The following is a 9,025-nucleotide window of genomic DNA, read 5'->3' on the forward strand; positions in this document are numbered from 1 at the left end:
GGCACTCACAGCAGAGTGCAGAGAACTGGCTCTGTCCCAAACAACTGGGTCTCCCTCACCCTACTTCAGATGATGGACAGAAAACTATGGACCACATGCAGTTTTAAAATTTTAACCTCTACATAGCTATTTTTGAATGACTCCAGGCCAAGAGCTGATGATAAACTGTTATTTAGGAATCATCCGTGAGGCCCCTCTCTGTGCAAGACACTGAACTAAGCTTGTGGGAATTTTCACAGAGATTACAACCATTAAAAGCTCAGCATTGGGTGTGGATGAGGGAGCTAAGCAGACATTCAGACACAGGAATGGAGTAAGGGGAAGAAGAAGGGCCAGTGGGAAGGTGTGTGAGGGAAGGATCAGTCATACAGACTGTGCCAATCTCTGGAAATACAAAGAATAAGCAACAAGAAGAATAAGGGATCTCCTTCAGGAAGACCACAGTCAAAATAGGTTCAGCACCCCAGTACCACAATCAGTCAATCAATCAGTCAATAAAATGTTCAACATATGTAGTTTCCAGAGACTTCTTTCCTCTCCTTTTTTCTACCCATTCACTTACCCTCAATCACTATGGTGTTTGTTTATTGGTTTGTTTTGTTTTGAGACAGGGTCTCCCTATGTTGTCCAGGATGGACAGGAATTTGGACTCAAGTGATCCTTCCTCCTCAACCTCCCCCATAGATGGGACTATACGCATGCACCAGTTGAGTAGGAAACGATGGCCTATTTTTTCCCCCACAGGCTTTATCACTCTCTAAAACAACCCTGCTATTCCTTAACTAGTTTTCATATAAAAATGTAAAAGAGAAAATTTCACAACACAATTCTATCATCTCTCCATTTCCCTTCTGACCCCCAATACACATGTTTTTTAAGAAGCACAAAAGTATATTTGGGGGCCTCTGCCACACACGCCTTGGGATTCCATGACTGATGACACAGTGATACCGAAGTGTCTCCTCACTGATGGAGATGGTGCTGGAGATAATGGAAGAATCCATTCCTAGTGAAAAGTTTCATTAAGTGGTGCGACTCTGGATCCCAAGAATGTGAATTTTCAGTGATCAAAACTTTGCTGGTATATGACATGAATCTCAGAGAAATGGAAAATCATGAAAAATTTACAAAGAAATAGAATGTAGCATTGCTGGAGCTCATGAAAAAATTGCTGAGTGCAAGAAGCAGATTCTTCAAGCAAATGAATACGAAAAAATTGCCAGGAATATGACACTTTGGCAAAAGTGATCAAGCATCATCCAGGCAGGCATGAGACATTAAAAGAATTAGAAGCTCTGGGAAAAGAATTAGAGCTCTTCCACATTTAAACTAAGTATTGAAGATAAACTAGTATTGAGACGGAAACAGCTTCATGCTCTTCTTAGTACCATCCATGAGCTTCAACAAACCTTGGAAAATGACAAAAAGTTCTCAGAAGCTCATGAAACAAGCATGGAAGCAGATCCTAAGCCACAGACAGTGGAATCACCAGGCCCAAGAATATTGAAAGAACTACGTGATCTTAGTGTGTTTAGCATTTGTTGTGCTCTTGATATATTCAAAGTTTTGTCAGTGAAGTACTTTGCTTTTAAATATTAATGCACATCTCATTTTTATTTCTTCACACAAAGGAAAATAACTTCAGTATATATTTGCTTTTATTGAAATGCATTTTTATTCTTAAAAGTACTTTCTACAACTTGATACCCATATGTAGAAAAATGAAATTAGATTCCTATCTTTCACCCTGAACAAAAGTCAAATCAAAATAGATCAAAGACTTAGGAACTTTGAGAAATCTTGCAACTGCTAGAAGAAAACATAGGATCAATACAATGGAATATTACTCAGCCATAAAGAATGATAAAATTATGGCATTTGCAGGCAAATGGATGAAATTGGAGAATATCATGCTAAGTGAGATAAGCCAATCTCAAAAAACCAAAGGTCGAATGATATCGCTAATAAATGGATGAGGACACATAAAGGGGGGAGGGAAGGGTTAGTGTTAGGGTTAGAGTTAGGGTTAGGGAGGGGGCAAGAATGGAGGAAGGAAGGACTGTATAGAGGGAAAAGAGGGGTGGAAGGGGTGGGGGGAAGGGAAAAAATAACAGAATGAATCAAACAACATTACCCTATGTAAATTTATGATTACACAAATGGTATGCCTTTACGCCATGTACAAACAGAGAAACAACATGTATCCCATTTGTTTACAATAAAAAAAAAAAAGAAAACATAGGATCAGTATTCCACCATATAGGTGCAGACATTGACTTCCTCAACAAGACCTCTAAAGCTCAAGAAGTAAAACCAAGAATCAATAGGAGGGATGCCATCAAATTTAGGAAACTGAAGAGTGAAGAGAGAGCCTATGAAATGGGAGAAAATTTTTTTGCTAGTTACTCCTCTAACAGGGGATTAATATCCAGAATATATAAAGTACTCAAAACACTCAGTGCCAAAAAGAAACAAATAACCCAATCAATAAATGGGCAAAACAACTAAATGGAAATTTTTCAAAAGAAGAAACACAAATGGTCAACAAATAGATGAAGAAGATGTTCAACATTCCTAATAATCAGGGATATGCAATCAAAACTACACTAAGATTCCATCTTACTCCAGTCAGAATGACAATTAGCAAGAACACAAATAGTAATAAATGCTGAAGAGGATGTGGTGCACTCACACATCATTGGTGGAACTGTAAATTAGTGCATACTCTGGAAAGCAGTTTAGATATTCCTTAAAAACTAGAAATAGAACCATCATATGAGCTAGCTATCTCACTCCTTGGTTTTATCAAAAAGATCTAAAATAAACATACTATAGCAATATTGCCACTTCAATGTTTATCGCAGCCCAATTCACAAGAGCCAAATTACGGAATCAACTCAGATGCCTGTCAATAGATGAATGAACCAAGAAAATGTGGGATATATATATACACAATGGAGTTTTACTCAGACATAAAGAAGAATGAAGAGTATTTGCTAGTAAATGGATGAAATGGAGAACAACATCATGCTAAGTGAAGTAAGCCAGACTCAAAAAGTCAAGGTTTAAATATTTTCTCTCATATGTGGAAGCTTGGAAGAGAACTGTCCAGGTGCTATGTATTTTTCACCCACTAGAATAACTAAAATTTTAAAAGACTAATAATACCAAGTATTGGCAAGAATGTGGGGAAACTGGAATCCTCTTACATTGCTGGTAGGAATACAAAATGATATGGTCTCTTTGGAAATAGGTTGACAGTTCCTTTAAAAATAAACTTACATTTCCCATATGACCCAGAAATTCCATTCCTAGATAACTACCCAAGGGATATAAAAATGTACATCCAGATGCATGGATTAAAAAAATGTGGTATATATACACAGTAGAATATTACTCAGCCATAAAGAAGAATGAAATTATGGAATTTGCCAGTAAATGGATGCAACTGGAGACTATCATGCTAAGTGAAATAAACCAGTCCCCAAAAACCAAAGACCAAATATTCTCTTTAATATGCAGATGCTAACACACAATAAGGGGACGGGGGAGGGGGACAGGAGTTCATTGGATTAATCAAAGGGGAATAAAGAGAAGGGAGCAGGGATAAGAATAGGAAAGACAATAGAATGAATTGGACATAACTTTCCTACGTTCATACACGAATACACGACCAGTGAAACTCCACATCATGTACAACCACAAGAATGGGATCCTAATTAGAATAAGTTAAATTCCATGTATGAATAATATGTCAAAATACACTCTACTATCATGTATATCTAAAAAGAACAAATTTTTAAAAATGCACATCCACACAGAGATTTTTGTGTACATGTCCATTGCATATTATTCATAAGGACCAAAACCTGGAAACAACACAAACGCCCATTGATGGATGAATGGATAAACAAAATATGATATTTCCATACAACAGAACACTACTTAGCAATAAAAAGGAAGGGAATACTGATAGCACATGTGACAACTTGAACGGACCTCAAAAACATCACGATGAGCCAAGGAAGATACTAAAGAGGACACAGCCCCATTCACAGGAAATCTCCAGTGAATGCGAAACCACACAGCAACAGGAAACAGATCGAAGGGCTACGTGTAGCAGCGGGAAGGACGATGGAAAGGGCATGAGTGAACTTTGGGAGGATTCTAAATTTTTGTCATGGTGATGGTGGCATGACTATCAATTTACTGAAACTCATATAACTGTGTACTTTACATGGTTAAATGGCACAGTACATAAATTACACCTCAATGAATCTATAAAACAAATGTGAATTTTTAAAATTAGTTCTATTTTTCTTAAAAATTTACATATTTATTTTACAAAGTGCACAAGATATGGAAATGGGAAAGAAACACTTTAACCCACCAGTAATACCCACTATGGATGGTTTCAATGCACTCACACTGGAACTCCACAGGACTTACAGCTTTTGTCTAATGGCACATCCTAAGCATTGTACCCTTTGTGTCCTTATAAATTCTTGGAAAATGTGATATTTCGTAGCTGCACAATATTACATTATATGTGCTAAAGTAGTGGATTTACTGATTGTCTTTTGTTGGATACTCAGGTATTTTCCATTTATCAGTTTTATTCTTCTAAATTTAGATTCTGAAGGTATAATGAAGGTTCAAAGTTTACCAATAACTGCTGAGGCTCTTGAATATACATTTCCAAATTGCTTTACAGAAATATTACATAATTAGTGTAAGAGAATTACCATATTACTGTTACTTTGGCAACACTAAGTATCTTTTTTTAATGCAAATGTTTTAGATTACTTTGATTTCTGATGAGTTTTTTGGTTGCTTTGTGTGTGTGTGTGTGTGTGTGTGTGTGTGTGTACCAAGGATTGAACTTCGGGGCACTTAACCACTGAGCCACATCCCCAGCCCTTTTAAATATTTCATTTCAAGACAGGGTCTCACTAAGTTGCTTGGGGCTTCACTAAGTTGCTGAAGTTGGCTTTGAACTTATGATCCTCCTGCCTCAACCTTTCCAGTTGCTGGGATTACAGGCATGCGTGAAGGCGCCCAGTAAGGCTGATTCCTTCTTCAGTACTATGGCAATCACCAAGGCTATTCACACATATTCCAATTCATTTTGGGGGGGGGGGGGGGAACATAACAGTTTTGGACTTCTCCCCAAAGAAGCTAGGCTTGGCCATGAGATTTGCTTTGGCCAGTGAAATATGAATGGACACGTCATTTCTGGTCAGAGCTTTAAGAGTCAGAGAACTCTTTGCCATATCCCTATGCCCAGCCTGCATGATCATGAAAGCAGGTCAAGGTGGAGACCCTCTGCTAGCCTGGGCCCCTGAATGACCCTCCTGATCAGAGCTTGTCACCACCCCAAACAGGAAGAAGCATGTGTGAGAAATAGACCTTTTGAAATCACTGAAATTCAAGATGGGTCATTTCTGCAGCATACTTGATATTATCCTTACCAATACAGACCTGTGTATTTTTGTATGACAATAAGATAAAAATTTGATCAACATCATTTCATTTTGAGAAAATGTGTAACTTAGTACTAGACAAAGGAAAAATGAGTTTTCATGGTCAGTGACTTTCCAAGTTGAAAATAATTTCACAACACACTTCTATAAGTAAAGAAAGGATATTGCTTGACTTGTTGGAATAAAGTAAACCAAGGTTTTTCTGAAAGCAGTACCAAAAACTCAGAAAAAGTCAACGCCAAGACTCTGGATTGATCAATTTCTATTTTGACTGGTGTCCTCCTACGTTGTCACCCAGACAACACCGTGTGCAATGTGATTTAGCAGGCGAGTCCCAGTGCTGCTCTGACGAGGACAGGTGTTTGAAGTCTTACACATGACGTGTTATGACAGTCAAGTTTCTGCCAATGGGAGGAGCACTTTGGATCCCAAACAGGAAGTTACTTGTCAAAGGAAAGAGACTAAGTTATCTTCCCCAAGGACACAGTGGCAGAAATACACAAAGGATGCAGAAGGTCAGGGAGAGCCACAGAGTCAGGGAAGGAAGGCTTGTGAGTATAGCAAGGGGATAATGTTTTACAAATTATGTTTTTGGACAGACCAGAAATATTCATCCATAAAAATGAAGGGAGTCTAAGAATTGACTTCTCCATAAAAATAGGCCTAGGACTTGTAGCCAGAATCCAAACAGAACCCATAGAACTTATATAATGCAAGGAGAAAAGAAACATCAAATGACTGCATTCTCACCTTTAGAAATGATAACAGGACTCTCCTACACAGTGTTCTTTGTTGGTATACAATATTCAGTGTGTGTCTGTGTGCCTGTGTGTGTATATATATATATATATATATATATATATATATATATATATATAGTCTAAGTACAATCATTCTCAAAAAACATTTTGCCATCTGTACAAAGTACCAAGTACTAGGCATGGTGAAACACACTTGTAATCCCAGCAATTCTGGAGGCTGAGGCAGAAGGATCACAAGTTCAAGGCCAGCCTCAGTAACTTAGCAAGGCCCTAGGCAACTTAGTGAGACTGTCTCAAAATTTAAAAAATAATAAGGGCTGCTGATGTGGCTCAGTGGTAAAGTGCCCCTGGATTCAATCCCCAGTACCAATAAATGAATGAATGGATGAATAAATAAGTAAACTAACAAACAAACACATAAATAAATAAATAGCAAGCTCAGGCTACATTACCAGACTACCTAGAAAGAGGCTCTGGAGAACGAGAGGCCATCCTCGACATTGCAGCCCCATCCAAGCACCCAGGTGAATGTTGTTGAATAAGAGGTACAAATAAAACCAGCTAAAGAACCACCCAGGTGAACCCCAACCTACAAAATATTTTTTTTAAGTTTGTCGTTTCAATATGTAAACTAAAAATCAGAAAGCTAAATACATTGTCAATCTTCTACTAAGATTGTAACTCCAATGTACCATAAAATCCCGTGTTCTTTTCACGACACTCTCCTCTAAGTTCCAGGCTTCCGTGTGTTTGTGTGTGTGTGTGTGTGTGTGTGTGTGTGTGTGTAAATTGCTTATCTGACACGTTTCCTTGGTCCTCTAATAGACATCTTTTTACAATATGCACTCCAAAAGACTCTTGAAACCACTCTCCTCCCAAATTTGTGACTCCTTTTTTGGGGTTCCCTACCTCAGTAAGTGGCACTGGCATCCATCTAATTGCTCAGGCTGACATTCTGGAATTTTCGTTGACTTCTCTCTTTCACTCACACTCCTAAACCAATCTAAGTAAGTCCTGTCTGCAATAATTTCAAAACCTGCCCCCAGACTAAGGCCGTAGCTCAGTGGTAGAACACGTACCTCGTATGCCTGAGGTCCTGTATTCCATACCCGGCAGCACACACACACACACACACACACATGCACACGCACTCACACGCAAACTACTATCAAAATATACCCCTGAATCTGGCCCTGACTGTTCATTTCCTGTCCTCAACCACCGTGGATCCAGCCATGATCACCACGGAGTTGAGCTAGCACAGCAGCACCTGAGAGAGAGGGAATGCCAGACAGCAGAGGGTAAAGGGAAGGTAGAGGGCACCTTCTGATTCAGCAGCTCTTACTGTCCTCCCCACCCCCAGCATCCTCCTTTATCTTCAGGAAGTGGGGCTGGAGTCTGGCAGGAAGAGAGGTGGCTATCTCCCTTTCCCCTCTGCCACAGAAGCTTATTCGTTTCTAGAAAAAGCATAGTGAGTGGGTGTCTGTGTATCACGCCCTCTGCAATCAACTCAGAAATAAGGTTCTATATTTGACATGGGGAAGATTACAACTGGAGGATTAAGGTCTTAACAAGCATGATGCCTTGCTCTGCACATGGAAATGTTGCTTAGATTTTGATGGTTTATTCCTCAAGAGAGGAGATCTGGCCAGGAGAAGGTTAATTGACAAGCAAAGCCATGACTTCCTATAGAGAAGCTTCTCAAAAAGAAAAAAAAAGAAAAAAGAACCAAGATGTGTTAGCTCAATAAATAATTCATTGGACTGCCTATTCACAGACTAATAAAAAAATATTACAGAATGCCTACATGTCAATCAGTCTGCAGTAAGTTAAATAAACACTCTATGCAGATGCCCCTTGTAAAACCCAGATTTATACATTAATTGTATGTCTTACCCAGGAAAACAAAGTATCTAGTAACTTCATTTCAAAGACTATTAAAATCTCATGACCTTGAAAAGGTTGACTGACACCTTGTAGGCCAGACTCAGGGCTGAATAGACATGTTCCCTGCCACTGAGTGTACAATAACCAAACACTCAAATGACACTTCAGTTACATTTGCTGCCCTTACACAGAAACATGAAGGGCTGTGATCCTTGGAGCCTTCTGGAACCCTCCTGACTTCAGGGGGCACAGCTGCAGCAGCAAATGGAAAGGAGAAATGGGCATCTGCTAAAGCCCCCATTCAGCTTCCTTAGCGACTCCCATCTTTACTTCAACAATGTCCTAATTATTTGATGTGCTTTTAAAGAAAAAAAATATGACAATGACAATATCCTACTATGTCCTAGGAATTGTGTCAAGTTACTTTTATTCCATTTTCCCCCACTTACTGCTTACAACCACCATATGAGGCAAGTACTACTATTACCCTATTTTTTAGATTAAAATATCTAGAACACAATGTTTTAAAGATCATGTAAAACATCTAGACCCTGACAATCTTGAACACACAGAGTAATCAAAGTTAGCATCATGGGTAATAAGACAAATGGATACCATGGAGCGCCTGAAAAGATGCACTCAGGAAACAGGTTGTGTGGTGTTCTTCCTGAAAGAGCATAACCAAAACTCAGTCCGCATCAGTCAAATCCAAATTGAGGATGTTATAAAAGATACTTTTAAAAAAATTTAAAACAAATGGGGTACAACTTGTTTCTCTGTTCATATAAAAGATATTTTTGTAGTACTCTTTAAATGCCCCAAGGGCATGAAAGATAAAAATAGACTGCAAATCTGTTGCAGATCAAGGGAGACAACCAAACAAGACAACTAAAT

The 9,025-nt window shown here is 38.7% G+C and overlaps 1 pseudogene across 1 annotated transcript; it reads left to right on the forward strand.

Moving 5' to 3' along the window:
* Positions 1-929: 929 nt before the first annotated feature.
* On the forward strand, positions 930-1,599 carry LOC306670416 (THO complex subunit 7 homolog; annotated as a pseudogene). The gene has a single exon. The product of its transcript is annotated as a THO complex subunit 7 homolog (transcript).
* The last annotated feature ends 7,426 nt before the right edge of the window (positions 1,600-9,025 follow it).

This window comes from Sciurus vulgaris, assembly GCF_902686455.1.
Source record: "Sciurus vulgaris genome assembly, chromosome: 10".
Classification (NCBI taxonomy): Eukaryota; Metazoa; Chordata; class Mammalia; order Rodentia; family Sciuridae; genus Sciurus; species Sciurus vulgaris.